General features: G+C 38.2%; 1 protein-coding gene and 1 long non-coding RNA gene across 6 annotated transcripts in view; one reads left to right on the top strand and one right to left on the bottom strand.

Annotated features, from left to right (window-relative positions):
- NR6A1 (nuclear receptor subfamily 6 group A member 1) overlaps nucleotides 1-18,182 on the top strand; it is a 222,293-nt gene that overhangs the window by 64,558 nt on the left and 139,553 nt on the right. The gene's annotated exons all lie outside the window — the stretch shown is intronic.
- Nucleotides 1-18,182, bottom strand: part of LOC112677191 (uncharacterized) — a 71,701-nt gene that overhangs the window by 23,697 nt on the left and 29,822 nt on the right. The window contains exon 2 of the long non-coding RNA XR_003146893.3: nucleotides 12,630-12,730. This is a non-coding gene — a long non-coding RNA (uncharacterized LOC112677191). The remainder of the gene's footprint in view (nucleotides 1-12,629; nucleotides 12,731-18,182) is intronic.

Below are 18,182 nucleotides of genomic sequence, written 5' to 3' on the forward strand. Positions count from 1 at the left end.
AAGATTTTATTTATTTATTCATGAGAGACACAGAGACAGGCAGAGACAGGCAGAGGGAGAAGCAGGCTCCATGTGGGAAGCCCGATGTGGGACTCAATCCCAGGACTCCAGGATCACGCCCCGAGCTAAAAGCAGAAGGTCAACCACTGAGCTACCCAGGCGTCCCAAGAATATCCACTCGTAAGTCCACTCTTAGTGCAATGGGGTGGGGGAGTGGGGGGAGGCATCTAAATTGGAAAGAGTTAAAAATGTTTTATACATAGACGACCTAATCCTCTATATATACCTAAGTAATTCACAAAAAAGCAAAAACAGATCTGAGTTTAAGCAAGGCTACAGGATACCAGATCAATACACAAAAATCTTTTGTGTGTGTGTGTGTGTGTGTGTGTGTGTGTGTGTACTAGCAACAGTCCAGAAATGAAAGTAAGGAAAAGAATTTGATTCATGATTGGCATCAAAAGAATAACATACATAGGAATAAATTTAACAAAAGAAGTAATAAGATTTGTACACGAAAAACTAAAATATTATTGAGAGAAGTTTTAAAAGAACTAAAAAAGTGGAGATATTCCATCTTCATGGACTACAAGTCTAAATGTTGTTAAAATGATAATTATCCTCAATTTGATGTATAGATTCAATGTAATCTCTCTACAAAAAAATTCCAACTGAATACTTTTTTTTTTAAAGATTTTATTTATTTATTCATTGGACAGAGAGAGAGAGAGGCAGAGACACACAGGCAGAGGGAGAAGCAGGCTCCATGCAGCGAGCCCGATGTGGGACTCGATCCAGGGTCTCCAGGGTCACACCCTGGGCCAAAGGCAGGTGCCCAACCCCTGAGCCACCCGAGCTGCCCCAACTGAATACTTTAAAGAAATTTAAACCGAAAATTTCTGTGGAGATGCAAAGGTCCTGAAGTAGAGTAGCCAATGAAATTTTGAGAAAGCATGATTTCAGAAACTACCATAAAGTAATTATAATCAAGACAGTGTGATATATTGGTTTAAGGATGGGTACTAGAACTGGGTTGAGGGTTCAGAAATGTATCTTTACATATATGGTGAGTTGATTTTTGACACAGGTGCTAAGACAATTCAGCAGGGTAGGGGGAGAGTAGTTTTTTCAGCAAATGATGCTGGGAAATTGGGTATCAGCATGCAAAAAAAAAAAAAGAACTCAGGCCTTTATACTAGACAAAAAATTACCTCGAAGTGGATCATACACATAAATTTAAAACTACGAAATTTCTTTTTTTTTTTTTAAGATTTTGTTTATTTATTCATAGACGCAGAGAGAGAGAGAGGCAGAGACACAGGCAGAGGGAGAAGCAGGCTCCATGCAGGGAGCCTGATTTGGGACTCGATCCCGGGTCTCCAGGATCGCACCCCAGGCTGCAGGCGGTGCCAAACCGCTGCGCCACTGGGGCTGCCCAAAACTACGAAATGTCTTGAAGAATATCTGTGACTTTGGGTGTCCTCACCAGTGGCACAAGCTATTAAAGAAAAATTTGCTAAGTTGGCTTCATTAAAATGTAAAAACTTTTGCATTTCAAAAGACATGATTAAAAAAGTGAAAAGACAAGCTCCAGAGAGAAAGATTTGCATATCTGATAAAGGAGTGTCCAAAACATATAAAGAACAAGATCTTACAAATCAGAAGACAAACAAGCTGGTTTTAAAACTTATTTTTTTAAATAAAAATTACTTTTTGTTGTAGGACTCCATTTACGTGCAATAACTAGGCAAATTCATAGAAACAGAGTAGACTAGGGGAAGTGGTCAAAGTGTGGAATGGATAGTTATTTAATGGGTAAATTTTGAAAATATTCTGGAAGTGGATAGTGGTGGTGGTTGCACAGCCTTTTGAATTTAATGCCACTGAATTGTACACTCAAAAATGTTTAAAATGTTATTACAATAAAAATAAATGAAAAAAACCAAAAACATGAGATAAAAGAACAGACATTTATTTTATCACATAAAAAAGATGTTTAACATCCTGTTAATTATTAGGGAAATCAAGTTAAATTCATAATGAATTTCTATATACCTTCTGGAGTGGCTATCGTCAAAAAAACTATAAAAACGTGTTGGTAAGGATGTATAGGAACTGGAAACCTTGTGCATTGCTATGAGAATATAAAATGGTATAGTCACTTTATTTTTTTATTTTTTATTTGATTTGACTTTTATTTCTCTGAATTCATATCTTGAGTTTTTACAAAGTAAATAATACAAAACTGTATAAGAATATTTTGGGCAGCTAGAAAACATCATCACTGGTAATATGCTTTACTTTCGATCCAAATACTAATATATGGAATATTTTTTTCCAGCTTTATGTAGGTATCATTGACAAGTAAAATTGTATAAATTTAAGGTGTCCAATGAGTTGACTCGTATCCTTACATATTAGAAAATGATTACCACTATAGCATTAGCGAACCTCTTCATCATGTCATGTAATGACCCTTTCTTTTTTGTGATGAATATTTTAGATCTGTCCTCTTGCCAACTTTAAAATATATTATACTTGTATTTTATAGCTTAATATTACTTTAGTCTTATGAACTATAATCACCATTCTGTCTTGCCAGAATTTGTCTGTCTTATAGGTATAGTCACTTTAGAAGTCAGTTTGGCAACATCATTAAGTTAAACATAGGGGCGCCTGGGTGGCTCAGTCGGTTAAGCATCTGACTCTTGATTTTGGCTCAAATTGTGATTTCAGTGTGTGAGATTGAGCCCTGTGTCATGCTCCACCTTGGGTATGGAGCCTGCTTAAGATTCTCTCTCTCTCCCTCTGCCCTTCCCTCCCTACTCTATCTCTTAAAAAAAAAAAAAAGTTAAATAGAAACTTACCATATGATGCAGCAGTTTCATTCCTAGGTATCTACCCAAGAGACATATAAATGTATGTCTACACAAAAACTTGTATATGAACATTTATAGCAGCATTATTTATAATTGCCAAAATCCAGAAACAATCCAAATGTCCATTAGCTGGTAAAGGCATAAACAAAGTGTGGAATATCCATATAATGGAATGCTATTCAACAGTAAAAAAGAATGAACTACTAACATATGCTACAACAGGAATACACTTCAAAAATACGCTAAGTGAAAGAAATCAGACTCAAAAGACTACATTTTACATGATTCTATTTATATGAAATATCTAGAAAAGGCTAATTTATAGAGACTGGATGCAAATCAATGGTTGGGTCTAAAGGTAGGAGTGGAGATTGATTGGACACAGGCTCAAAGGGAGTTTTGTAGTGATACTGTTCTAAAATTGGATTGCAGTGATAGTTGCACAATTCTATAAATGAGTAAATAGAAGTCATTGAATTGTACATTTACACTGGATTCATTTTATGGTACACAAATTAAACCTAGATAAGGGATCCCTGGGTGGCGCAGCGGTTTAGCGCCTGCCTTTGGCCCAGGGCGCGATCCTGGAGACCCGGGATCAAATCCCACGTCGGGCTCCCGGTGCATGGAGCCTGCTTCTCCCTCTGCCCCCCACCCTCTCTCTCTCTCTCTTTCTCTCTCTGTGTGTGTGACTATCATAAATAAATAAAAATTAAAAAATAAATAAATAAATAAACCTAGATAAAACTCTAAAACTAAAAAGTACCTAAGATTAGTTAGAGACTTTTGCATAAACCAGTGTTTTGTGGGATTTTTGGAGAAAATGGTTTTAAGTGATGTCCTATTGATTTGTGTGATATCTCAGATTAGTCTTTCACTTGGAGACATATACCATCCCTGTTCCCAAAGCCTTACCCTGTGCCCTGCTTCATAAAAGTCCATCAGAAAGACCTTTCTCTTTGTTTGGGAGAACTGACTCAACTGTTTGGAATGTGGCTCTCATGGACTATTTAGGCAGATGATACAGAAAAATGCCTTCTTTCAGCACCAGGTTATAGATCAATCCCAGCTAGACATCTTGCAAATATGTGCTGCTGATTGAGAAGCAGGTGAGAATTTGAGGAATGAAGATCTTGTCTACTGAAAGAGGAGAGCCCGTGGAGTGGTACCATCACATACTAGGATGCTTTGGGTTATATTGCTATGTGCTATTCGTAGTGCATTTTCACTGTTTTTTTTTGTTTGTTTTGGTTTTTTTGCTGAGGTCTCAAAATAATCCTGTGAGATAAGAGAGGTATCCTTAGTCTCCATTTTACAGAGAAGGAAGGCTTACAGAGTGACTCACTTGTCTAAGAGCACACAACTGTGGCAGAGTTGGATTTAAATTCAAATTGTTGGGGATCCCTGGGTGGCGCAGCAGTTTGGCGCCTGCCTTTGGCCCAGGGCGCGATCCTGGAGACCCGGGATCAAGTCCCACGTCGGGCTCCTGATGCATGGAGCCTGCTTCTCCCTCTGCCTATGTCTCTGCGTCTCTCTCTCCCTCTCTCTCTCTCTGTGACTATCATAAATAAATAAAAATTAAAAAAAAATAAATTAAAAAAATAAATTCAAATTGTTTTTTTTTTTTTTTTTTAAGATTTTATTTATTCATGAGAGACAGAGAGAGACAGAGACACAGGCTGAGGAAGAAGTAGGCTCCCTGCTGGGAGCCCGATGTGGGATTCTATCCTTGGACTGGGATCAGGCCCTGAGTCAAAGGCACATGCTCAACCTCTGAGCCACTCACGTGTCCCATTAAATTCAAGTTTTCTGACTCCTTATCCTAAACCACTTCTTTTAAACTCTCCTGTTTTACACCTGTTCACCGGAAAGAGGAGCAGAGGGGGATGTGATTTTGACTGATTGTACATGTTGTCACTAGATTTAGTCTGAAGAAAAGGATTCTATAGCAAGTATACTAATCAAGGACATACCCGATAACCTGGTAATTATTAAAATTATACCTGGGTTGGAACTGTAATCATGGCACAGATGGTTTAAAGGTATCCAGTACTTGGTTCAAAGAGCAGACCATTTCCTGAGTTATAAATATAACTGTGCCAGAGATCGTAAGGAAATTCATTTGACAAACATGTACTGAGTGTCTACTCCATGCCAGGCTCCTTGCCAAGATACAGGATCACAAGATCCAGCTGGGTCCTATTGAGATACAGCCTGAGAGAACAGAAGTAGGCTGGAATTGCCTTCATCATTTTCATTCTCTGAGGCTGATGTGTCTGCCCTCCAAAGTGACCACATCCACATGGATCTGGAGCCTGTCACTTTCTACTATCCTTGTAGCTGTGCTTTCTACAGGTTCCCTGTCTTGATAAAAATAGTCTATCTTTTCTTCCTTTTCCACTGTGGATTCTTCCATCTGCTTTTCAGCCAAACATAGGTAGATCTTGCATCTAAAACACATCTTTGCTTTTAGGGATGCCTGAGTGGCTCAGTGGTTGAGCATCTGCCTTTGGCTCAGGGTGTGATCCTGAAGTCCCGGGATCCAGTCTCACATTGGGCTCCCTGCATGGAGCCTGCTTCTCCGCCTCTCTCTCTCTGTGTCTCTCATGAATAAATAAGTAAAATAAATCTTTGCTTTTAAAGAAAATACATTTAAAAATAATTTTTCTTAATGGTTTAAATAGTTTATGCTTATTGCTAAACACTTGGAAGACATAGATGAGTTCTAAATAATAAACATAAAAATCACTTTTAATTCTACAACTTAGAGATTTCAGTGATTAACATTTTTGCTTCCAGTCTGCTTTTTACTTCCTATCAGCCAGTGTTTGCTTGTACATGTGTGTGTCTGTGCACATACATGCAATTTTAGTATTTTGTTGTGTCAGGCTCTGTGTGAAATAATTTACACGTGTTCTTCTCAAGTAGCCTTGTGAAGCAAATACTGTTACCATATCTCCTATTTACAGATGAGACAGATTTCAAGGTAAGTGACTTGTCCATGTTTACATAGTTGATAAGTCACGTAGCAGGAATTTTTACCCTTACTTAGCTCAAGCTCTTCACCACTCTTCACCACTACCTTTCCAGAAATCTATTTTCTTCTGTGACTATCACTCCAAGATTGTTCTTTACAACACTTATCAGTAGCTGTTTCTTTCATTCATTCTTTCATTCATTTATAAATATTTTATTTATATCTTTATTCATGAGAGACACAGAGAGAGGCAGAGACACATCTGTTCCCTCCATATCTCCTGGCTTCTGTTGCAGTCCAGGTGCATGGTTTGTGTTCAATAAAAGAAAATTCTTTTTCTTTCTGTACTTAGCTTATTCACTCTTAGCTTTATGCTTGTAAATCACAAATGTGCATCCTCTTTTCAAAAAATGAACTTCTCTTTTTTCCATTTTGAAATTGTTCATTAGTGCACTCCAGGCTCCTAATCTAGTCGAGAAAGTTAGGCACCATTTTTAACTCCTTGATATCTTTTCTGTTTAAGCTGATTCCTTGGAAGGTGAATCTGGTCTATTGATCTAGAAAGATGGCCACAATATTTTAAGTGAAAAAAGCTTCCAGTACAATATGTATAGTTTGGGCTATTTTCTCTAACTACAGATATGTGTATTTTCAACATTTCTGGTATTTATATATGGGAGGGTATTTTTTTTAAGACTTTATTTATTCATAGAGACACACAGAGAGAGGCAGAGACACAGGCAGAGAGAGAAGCAGGCACCATGCAGAGAGCCTGACATGGGACTCGATCCAGGGTCTCCAGGATCACGCCCTGGGCTGCAGGCGGTGCTAAACCGCTGCGCCACCGGGGCTGCCCTATATGGGAGGGTATTATACACGCAACAGGATGATGTGAGGGGGGCCAGTTAGTGGACCTTAATTTTCTCTCTTTTGAATGACTTTTTCAGTAACTACATAGTACCAAAAAAGAAAACAAATCTATTTGGAAAAACAGAAAATTACCAAAAACAAAAGAAAAATGCCTTTTGGAGATATCCTTTCTATTCTTTCCACTCCTGCAGCCTCAGTTTTAGTTCATTTCATTTGTGGAACATCTCTCTCTCTCTCTCTCTCTGTCTCTGACTCTGTCTCTTTTCACATTTCTCTTTCTTTCCTTCTGCTTCATATACTTGGTCAGTCTTCCCAAAGTCTTGCTTTCATTATCTCTTTTTGGAGCTCGGTGCTTAAAGTGGCTCCTTGTTGCACTAATTCTGAATATTTCTGCCTGGCTCACAAGGTCTTCTGTCATTTGTCCTTCTACCTTTTCAGTGCTGTTCTTCATGACTCCCCAACACAATCTCTGAACTATTCTGCTTATGTTCCCTGTATATACCACAGGTATTCTCCATTGCGAGTGTTTATTTACAGTCTTAGCTGCAAAAAATACCCTTAAACACATAATTGTTTCCCTTCCTGTAGCATTTAGTTTTATCCAAGAGAAACTACATAGGATTTTGGTGGCTGAAATGTGTTATTTTTTATTGGCATATTTAAAGACTATTGATTCTCTGTGTAAATAAGTAAGTGGCATACTTATGCTGCAGGTACATTTTCCAAAGAACATGTTGGACAGTCTTTTCTAATGTTTTCAGAAAATTTGAAAGTAATTGGTGGGTGAAAAATAATCACTAGAATGCTTGTTAGAATACAGATTCTAGGGCAGCCCCCGTAGCTCAGCGATTTACCACCACCTTCAGTCCAGGGCGTGATCCTGGAGACTTGGGATTGAGTCCCACGTCGGGCTCCCTGCATGGAGCCTGCTTCTCCCTTTGCTTGTGTCTCTGCCTCTCTCTCTGTGTGTGTCTCTCATGAATAAATAAATAAAATCTTTTTTAAAAAAAAGAATACAGATTCTTTTTCAGGACCCTATATCTGGTGTAATATAGAAATCTGCAATTTTTAAAGCAGCCAGTCTAAATGATTCTGATATACAACCAGATTGGGAAACAGTAACCTGAACCCTTTGTTTTCCCTGAATTCTTGTCATTTTTTTTTTAATTTTTCTCTTGCCTTTGATTTTTCTTTTTTAGTTCTTGTCTACTATACCTGTACTTCTGCACTTCTACTTCCTTTCTATCCCTGATTTTGGAAGGCTAACCTGATAAGTCACTTTTCCTACTGCTTTATTTAGTTTGACTTTGCTGTGAGAATCTGTTTTTCTCTTAGACTTTTTTTTTTGATAGTCACATAGAGAGAGAGAGAGAGAGAGAGGCAGAGACACAGGCAGAGGGAGAAGCAGGCTCCATGCACCAGGAGCCCGATGTGTGGGATTCGATCCCGGGTCTCCAGGATCACGCCCTAGGCCAAAGGCAGGCGCCAAACCGCTGCGCCACCCAGGGATCCCTTCTCTTAGACTTATGTGTATGATTAAATTATTGGTGACCAAAGCCTTTATTTTCCTGTCATTATCATGAAAGATTTAGTGGCTCATCTCATTTTATGTTACAGAAGTCAGAAATGGTACTATATTACATTTTGTTTAGAAAAATGTGCATTTCCCATTTCACTTAGGTTATTTTCTTGTTTGAGGGACATTGCAAAAGTTGGAATGAATGGGCCTCATAGTTTGAGTCAAAAGAGATTAAGCATATCTGAATAATAATAACCAGGGCATTCATACTAAGGCATAGTATATAGTCATTTAAAGAACCAGTACAAATATGACAAGATTGTTGCAGAAGGCTATTTATAATAGCTGTCTAGTATAGCTGAGTGAAAAAGATTGTACAGCAGTAAATATAAAATGAGCTCATGTTTGTTTAAGCCATCTCCCAAAAGCCCCAGAAAATTATAGATAGGTATCTATCAGTATGTGCATGGATAAGGCCTCTAAAGACTTAAAATGTCTAGTTTATGGTATTTATTATTTTAATGATAAATACTAGATAATATAAGTTTGATTATAACAGGTTCTTAAACTTATTTATTATATTTATAGGTGATTTCCATTAAGGAAATGGAAGATGATGAGGAAAGAGATGTTCAATTTTTACTTTATATATTTCAATGTTTGAATTTTAAATAGTATGTGATTTTTTTAGTTTAAAAAATTATGAAAATATTCGTTTTTTAATACTGTGTGATATCAAGCTATACAGTTTGTTCTACCTATAAAATATCATTTCTTTTGGGCAGCCCGGATGGCTCAGTGGTTTGGTGCTGCCTTCAGCCCAGGGTGTGATCCTGGAGATCCAGGCTCGAGTCCCACGTCAGGCACCCTGCATGGAGCCTGCTTTTCCCTCTGCCTGTGTCTCTGCCTCTCTCTCTGTGTGTGTATCTCTCATGAATAAATAAAATCTTTAATATATATATAATTTCTTTAACTCTAGAACATCTTCTAAAAATAAGAAAAAGAAAAGCACTAGGAATTTAGAGTGCTTATTTCATATTAAGAACAAAAGAGAGCAAGAGAGGCTTTAGCTGGTGTATTGGAGACAGCATCAGCTTCCACCCAGCACAGTAACTGATGCACTCAGGTGACTCAGCTTTTGCTTCCCTTAGGTTGTTTGGTCCGCAGTTTGCATTCATTGATCAGTGAGTTGATTCAGACTCAAACCCACCGACAGCAATGAATGTTGAGTGCAGCCATCAGTGTTTCCATCTTGGCCCTCCTGAATTCCTGGCTCTTCTTTCCACACGGGTTCTTTGAGGTCTGGGTCTGGTGTGTCTCTTGGTAACCAATGATTGAGGGTCCACATAATGATAGCTAACATTGATACTGGAGCTGTGAGAGTCTTTAAGACAAGAAACTATGGTTCAGAGAATGGAAGGAACTTGTGGAGAAGCTAATAGATAGCTTTGTGACCACACAGGCAGTTCTTGCATACCTGGTAGATGTAAACAAGAGTCAAGGGTCCTGACTCTTCCTCTCTGTTTTGGACTGAGAAATATGAGTGCTTTTCTAGGTAAATTAGCACAGGATATGTTTTGGGTTAAATAATAATAGTAGTTACGTATACTGAATATTTGCCGTGTGCTCAGAATGGTGCAGAGCACTTTATGTATTAATCTCATTGAATTTCAAAACTCCATGAGGTTAAGTGTTCTTATTATCTCCCATTTTATACATGAAAAAAATGGAAACTCAGGTACTTGCCTGTAGTCACATAGCTAGTTAGGGAGTTGAACCAAGATTCCTCCCAGATATCTGACTCCAGACCTGACTTTTTCTTGAATTTAACAAATATTTGAATAAGCATATGTGTGGATAGAAATAGACAATAGTTGCTTTCAAACAGCTCGTATTCTAATAGGGTTGTCAAAACTTAACCATATTAACTGTAATTGGAGGTAGACTGTGATAAGGGCTGTGCAAGATGTTAGTTATATGCTACTTTACTTATTAAATCCTTCTCTTGCCCTTAATTAAAGTTTTGAGGGGATGTGGGAGAAATGGGTGTAAAATACTTAATTGGATTTTGCTCAAGATCAATATATATTTTTAATCTTTCTCCTTGCTATATCCTGTTTCTCACCAGAGTGGCATATTTCTAGGAGACATTTTTAAGTACATTAAGTATTATAGTGGAGTTCTCCTTATCTTGTTAAAATGAAACGCTTATTTGTTAAGAACACAACAAAGAGGAAGGAACGATGGGCAATATAAATAGGGCGAGCTCTTACAAAATTCACTGGACCACCTTTGGGGGATAGGCAGCAGGACTGGTTCTGGTGATCCTGTGTGACATATGAAGGTACAGCCTGCTCCTTTGCTTCAGGAAATGTAGTGTTGTTTGTAAGGACCCCAAGGTACAGTCAACGGTCGGTGGTTTTTTCAAATCCCAAACTCACCGACAGCGTTGAATGTTCCTTGGAGTCCTCTGAAGGCTGGGTTCTGGCCGTGGCAGCCCTTCTTCAGCCTGTACCCATGTTCCAGGAGCCAATGAGCAGTGAAACCACTGCTTATAGAGGCACTCATACTCTTTTCCAGGTTTCAACTTGAGAGTATTTAGATTATGAAATCAATTTGTGTACAGCAGAGAGCTAATGAACTTAATGAACTTGCGAGACTGTAGTTATTTATACAAGCAGTCTCCAATGGATGGCTGAGAAAATGGCTTTGAGTGGTATTATTTTTTAATTCTGAAAATGTCAAGTGCCTCATTTTATAGTAGGTTCATTATTAAAGGACATGAATAAGAAAGAAATTAACACATATTGTGGACTCTATTATGTGCTGAGATTTGTGTATTTTTATCTCATGAAACTCAAAACAACCCATTTGTACTTCAGGAAAAAACTGAGTCTTAGATGAAGTGATTTGCGCAGTTACATAGCCAGGAGTCACAGTTATAAGCCAGAACTTGAATACTGGACTTTATGAATGTGCAGCTAACTGATCATATCACCTCTTCCTTGTTCACCACAAAACTTACTGTTCTATATCTGAGAGTAGCATCTTCAGTGAGAGCTATATTGAACGAGTAAACTCTTTCTCCTTGTTTGCCTGTATGAAGAGTAGGTGGGTCTGTAGGTGAAATATTTCATAAAGAAGATGAAAAAAATTGACCTTCGTAATTGGTAATCTCTCTGGCTGAGATCCTGGATCACTAAGTTACCACAGAGATTTAGTGGTAGTCTACAAGTTATTTTCCATATTGAAAAAACAAAAACAAAAACCCCATCACCTAGTAGAAAGCCTCTATTTCTCCTCTGTACGGTCACAGTAACTAAAATGTCAGGTGTCTTTGCCTTTGGTATAAAGAGTATTGGTACATTATAGACATGCCATGCAGGTTATTTTTTATTGGCTACTGAAGGTCCTTGATTAAAAATCTGGAAAATGAATTAATTATATGAGTAGAGATGGAGGGTTTCAGAACGTAGGATTTTATTATGGGAGGGATTGAGGAGTGAGTGCTCAGTTGAAGAAAGGCTTGCAGAACTCCTGGCTGAATTAAGGTTAATCTTTAATCAGGGATAGTTATTGTCATTTGCTTTGAGTTTAAATATTAAAGGTTGACTCTCTTCAAATTCATTTTCAAAGGAGCCAAATGGTACACATTTAAAAAAAAATCAGGCACTGAAAATTTGGTTTGAATGTAAACTGTTTACATTCTATGTCAATTTAATTATTTCACCCTCTGTCACAACACTCCAGTTAGCCAGCTTTATTGAGTTCTCAGTGTTATGACAGTGAATTGTATACAAACGACAACAAAAAATCAAACAACTGTTACTGTGTAGTAGTTTAAAAACTCTTTAATGTGTTTAATTTAAACAGTTTTCCCCTTGGTCTGATAGTATGAAGAGATGTTGGTACCTTATACCATTTGGATGGATGTTCAGACTTTAAAAAAATACTGACTTCTGCTCCAAGCCATTAGATGTTTACATAATACCATTGCTTAAATTCATTGCATTCTAAGAAGAATGCTTTTCATAGACTTGAAAAACTAGAGCAGAGTGAAAGGCAGGTTTCTAGAATGACAGGGGTATTTCCCACTGTGTTTGAGATCATTAATTTTCATGGTAGGGCAGGCCACCATCATCCTCATCCTTTAATTTGCTTTAAGTCCTTAATTTTAGTTTTTATCATCAGGCAAGTTTGAGGCATACACTGCATATTTTAAATGAATTTGCAGGGATAAAGTCTAAGGGCTAAAAAAAACATAAAGAGTTAAATTAACCAAGAGTTATAGGAACTACAAATTTAACTACAAATTTCATTCTTGATTTAGATTGGTTTTCAGTTTGTCAGAATTCACCATGCTATCCTTTACTGTTTCACTTACCTCTTTTCCTTTTCCAGAGATTCTACAAAATATTGAAACCCGCATTGCTCCATGTTGGAGAAGTAATTGTTTTCATAGTCCTCTTGAGGCCTCTTGATATACTTGAAAGAAACAAGAAGCATAGACTCAATAAAAGATTTTTTTTTTTTTTTTTTTTTTTTTTATGATAGTCACAGAGAGAGAGAGAGAGAGAGAGGCAGAGACACAGGCAGAGGGAGAAGCAGGCTCCACGCACTGGGAGCCCGACGTGGGATTCGATCCCGGGTCTCCAGGATCGCGCCCTGGGCCAAAGGCAGGCGCTAAACCGCTGCGCCACCCAGGGATCCCTCAATAAAAGATTATATTTGAGGGATTAGTAGCATGGGAGAGAAGAGGAAGTCACTATCTCTGGTGGCTGTCTGTTTAGACACTTCTCAAAGCTGTAGACCAAGATTTCACCATCCAGTTTTGTCATTGGTGTAATGTTGCTACTTTTGCAGCTTGTCACCATCATGTAGTCACGTCTTTCCCTATGCTCTAACCTATAATGTAATCAAACAGTGATAACTGGACAGTGATGATCACTGGAAAAGTAGTTATTAGGCCTCATCAAGTTCTGTACTCAATTGCAGATACCAACTATTAATTAAAAAATCTGTGCTTATACAATTAGAATTTCTAAAAGAAATTGCCAGATGAGAAGTTACACAAATATTTGAATGAATTTAACATACTTTGCAACACCCCTCCTCACTTCCCCAGCAACCATTTGGTTTGGATCTGATCCCAGCACTATGACTACTAATTCTAGCCTTAAGTTAGGCTGAGAGAATGTGTTGTTTCACGGCAGTGCTTACAAAGCCTGCTGGATCCAGAGTGTTTACTTGGATATTAGGGAGGAGGAAAAAAGTACACTAAAGATTGCAGTTGTATATGGAATTTTTGGTCATTCTTATGTTTAGGCTGCTTGAGGTTTTACCAGATAATTGAGAGGTAGAAAGAAATTTAAACTCTGCAGCTTGGAATGTTTTGCCTTTTTTTTCTTTAAGATTTTATTTCTTTATTTGAGAGAGTGAGTGTCAGGGAGAGAGAGCATGAGCAGGGGAGAAGGGCAGAGGGAGAAGAAGCAGAATCCCCGCTGAGCTGGGAGCCTGATGTAGGACTTCATCTCAGAACCCTGGGATCAGGACCTGAGCGGAAGACAGACACTTAATGGACTGAGCCACCCAGAACCCCAGCAGCATTTTACTTTTTGACATGGCAACTTTGTATCAGGTTATTTCAGATATTTTAGATGAGTGGGAAAGACAGGAGGAGGTGCCCAGGCTAACTCACTGAAATAGCAAATTGGCCTACTGCCAAAAGACAGTATTTTTTTTCAAATGGGACATTTCTTTTCAAAATCTATTAAAATATTCTTAAGGTAATATATGTCAAGTGTGACATATATTACCACCTGAATTTTCTATCCCCTAGTTACAATGACTTGATGTGTTAAGATTTTACTATTTTAGATTATTTTGCAAACCCACAGGAAGCAGAACTTAACATTTCCATGGTAAATTAATTCACAGGGTATCTGTAATCAATGAACAACTCTTCTAAGTAACTCTGTACCAAGGATTGTTGTTCAGCCAAGCTGAAGGAGTGAATATATTAAGTGAGTTGGGAATGTAAAGTTATAAAAGAAATAGGAATCAAAATCATGCAGTAGTTCATATTCATGGGCATTAAGCTGGAAAGAATCTTGGATTTTATTGTGGTATGTGAAAAGCGTTGGCAGAGATTTTAGAAGTCCTTGAGAGCCAAGAGGCATGTGTTTTGCAATAACCAGTTAATGAAATAAACTAGAACAGTAATCAAAGGACTCAATGTTTCCTTTTTTATAATGACGAAACCCTGATGAACTTTCAGTAATATAAGAATTTGTATTTCTTTCACTGTCCTGTTTGAGTTTATTGGGTCAAATTTAATCATATGATACTTTATATGCTTTAAAAACTTGATGTCTGTTCTTATAAAGTATATTGTTTCAGGTAGATTATAATGTTAAGACATTGTAAGTTATAGGTAATTAGACATTCATTCTATAACTTTTTATTTTGAACTTTCAGGAAAAAATGCTTTTTATTATGTATATGTATGTATGTTTGCTTGTACGTAGGTATATAGGCTCCGCACCCAGCATAGAGCCCAATGCGAGGGTTGAACTCACAACCCTGAGATTAAGACTTGTGCTGATAACAAGTCCAGATGCTTAACCCACTGAGCCATTCAGGAGCCCCTAGGGAAAATGCTTTTTAAATGTTGGTTTCCTTGGCTATTTCCAGCAAATAGTTGAATCTTTGCAAAGTATGATGTCCTAAAAGTTTTATTTTTGGATGTATATTTTCTAGAAAAGCTATGTTTAGATCTACCTCATACTTTCATAAATGAAATAGGTTGGGTAAGCTATTAATACATGACATTACTCGTTTTAGAGTTATTTTTCCATTGCTAACCTGAAATTGGACAATCCTGATGTTTGGTTAGGAATGCTAATCATGGATAGGGGAAAATTCCTGAGATGAAAGAGTAGAAAATAAGTTTCAATCTATAGTTTTATAACTTTAAAAGCTATCAGGAGTCTTAGAGGTCATTTAGTAGTGATTTCCAAGTCTGACTTTGCATCAGAATTAAAAGTGTGATGATGGGAAAAGTGGATTGCTAATAATGCAGATTTCTAGACTTTGCCCTAAGCTAAATAAATCAGATCCTCTGGGAATGGATTTTATAGTTTTCAGAAGCCCCCAGGGGATTGTGATTTGCCATTTCATGGACATTTGGGAATCTCTGATTTAGATTTCTCTTTAACAGATGAGGAAATGAATTTATTATTATTATTTTTTAAAGATTTTGTTTATTTGAGAGATAACAAGCAAGAGAGAGCATTAGGGGGAAGGGCAGAGGAAGAGGGAGAAGCAGACACCCTGCTGAGCAGGGAGCCCAAGGTGGGGCTCCTCCATCCCTGGACCCTGGAATCATGACCTGAGCCAAAGGCAGACACTTAACTGACTGAGCCACCCAGACGCCCTGAAGAAATGGATTTAGAATGGAAATGAAGACCTGGCAGTCATACAGTGGGTCAGAATCAAAATCCTTGATTCTGTGTGTGTGTTGGGGCGGGGGTGGTGGTGATGGTGCATGCACGGGCATGGCTGTTTACTTATACAATACTGCCTCTCCAAATGAAAAGGCTTGCTTTTTGCAGAATTTTCCTGCTATCCTATTGGCCATCTGAAAAGTACTTGAAGTCTACCTGCCTGGCAGGTCAAACATCTTAGCCTTAGGGATGCACCCAGAACTATTGCAAATGGACCATTGACTTGAATTTAGCATCCTGGCCTGAAGTATTTGACTAAGTAAGTGATGCTGAGTGGTGTTGGCATAAAAACTGTCCGTGGTATGAAATGAGGAATAGCTGTAAGTGATCAAAAGTCTGTGAAGGCTCTTCAGGCTCTGACATTTATCAGGTGCTGCTACACTTTAACACTGTTCTCTAATCAAAGGTGACTACCACTAGATGGAAGAGGCTTACAGAACCTTTGGCTGCTCTCAGGGGAAGAATTTATTTTAATTGCCAGTGAGAAGGTAGGAATGATTTCAGTAAAGATCAAGAACCTCCAAATCCACTTCAGCTTGGGCTCCTGGCCAAGTGTCCATCCTCTGGAGGGAGTTGGTGTCAGCTGCTGTCTTATGACTTGAGGTTTTTCAAAAAAGCCAAAGGCATTACAGAAGCCTTTCCTGAGTTGGCAGGCAGCAAGGGCACCAGGAATCAAGGCCTGACACATGTCATCAGCCTGGAAAAAGTGGAGTTTGGACACTAATGATGGCTCTTGTCAAGGCTTAGTGTGATAAAGCCAGGAGGACTCAGCTTGGGGGTTTGTTTGCATAGAAGAGAAGTTATAGCTTCTCACCTGCCAAGAGTTTTCACTGCCCCAGCTGTATGTCAGTGACAAATCCTTCACCCTTGACTCCTGTCACTTCTTTTTAATTGTTGAAGGTAGAGATGCTGGATGGGTAAGGAAGAGAAGGAGTCTGGTTATATCTAGCACATTTCCTTATTTGCTTGTCTTCTTGCTATTCTCTGTGTAGAACTAAATTTATGTGGCCATACTCCAGGCTAGTGTTTTGTTCTCTTTATATCTGACGGTGTACTGGGCCAGAGTCTCAGGTCCTTTATTTCTATAAATGCCATTGCTGATGACCATACAAATGTTTTGATTGGCTGTTATGAGAAAGCTTTTTTGCTGATATAGCTCTTTGTTAGAAGTGTTAATTTTCAAATCCCAGCCTTGCCATGTAATAGCTGTGTGATTTTTGGCAAGTAGTTTAACCTCTGTTTCTCATCTGCAAAATGGAGGTAAGTAATTAATTGTACTTATACCACTGGGTTGTTGTGGGAACTAATTGAAAGCAGGAGTATAAAAATACGTGACACGTAACATTTCAAATTTCAGTTATTATTGTAATTATTTGGTTGAATTTCCTGCCTACTGGGAAGAATGCAATAAGAGTTCTCTAACCCATTGTCTTAGTGACTAAAGGAATCTTGATGCAGAGTAAAGGTAAAATTAAAATCAGGAGAATCCAGGGCAGCCTGGATGGCTCAGCAGTTTAGCGCCACCTTCGGCCTAGGGTGTGATCCTGGAGACCCAGGATCGAGTCCCACATCAGGCTCCCTGCATGGAGCCTGCTTCTCCCTCTGCCTGTGTTTCTGCCTCTCTCTGTCTCTGTGTCTCTCATAAATAAATAAATCAGGAGATCCAGATTCAAGTCTTGACTCTGCTATATATTACTTCAATTTCCATACTTTATCATAAAAAATTTATACCAACTAAAGCAAACAATCGGGCAGCCCCGGTGGCACAGCGGTTTGGCGCTGCCTGCAGCCTGAGGTGTGATTCTGGAGACCCGGGATCGAGTCCCACATCGGGCTCACTGCATAGAGTCTGCTTCTCCCTCTGTCTGTGTCTCTGCCCCTCTCTCTATGAATAAATAAATAAAATATTTAAAAAAATAAATAAAACAATCAGGATCTTTGAGATCTTGTGTCACACACAAAAAACTGACATTCATAAAAATTATTGTGGTTCCCAAGAGCTTTTGCTTATAAGGGATATACCTATCACCTTTCACTGTATTAGAAATTAAGTTGAGGGACGCCTGGGTAGCTCAGCAGTTGAGCATCTGCCTTTGACTCAGGGCGTGATCCTGGAGTCCTGGGATCGAGTCCCACATCGGGCTCCCTGCATGGAACCTGTCTCTCCCTCTGCCTATGTCTATGCCTCTCTCTCTGTGTGTGTCATGAATAGATAAATAAAAATCTTAAAAATTAAGTTGAGAAAGTTAAAAATATTTATTAATTCATTTAAAGTAAAAATAATAAACCTATTATATAGCAACATTAATAACATCTTAAAATAAAAATAACTAAAAATATCTATAGCTTCCTAAAAAAAACCCACTTTACTGAGAAACGTGACATTATTTTTGTAAGTCTCTTTAATATCTAGTTTTACAAAGGACAACTGA

The sequence above is a fragment of the Canis lupus genome, chromosome 9 (genome assembly GCF_003254725.2).
Source record: "Canis lupus dingo isolate Sandy chromosome 9, ASM325472v2, whole genome shotgun sequence".
Classification (NCBI taxonomy): Eukaryota; Metazoa; Chordata; class Mammalia; order Carnivora; family Canidae; genus Canis; species Canis lupus.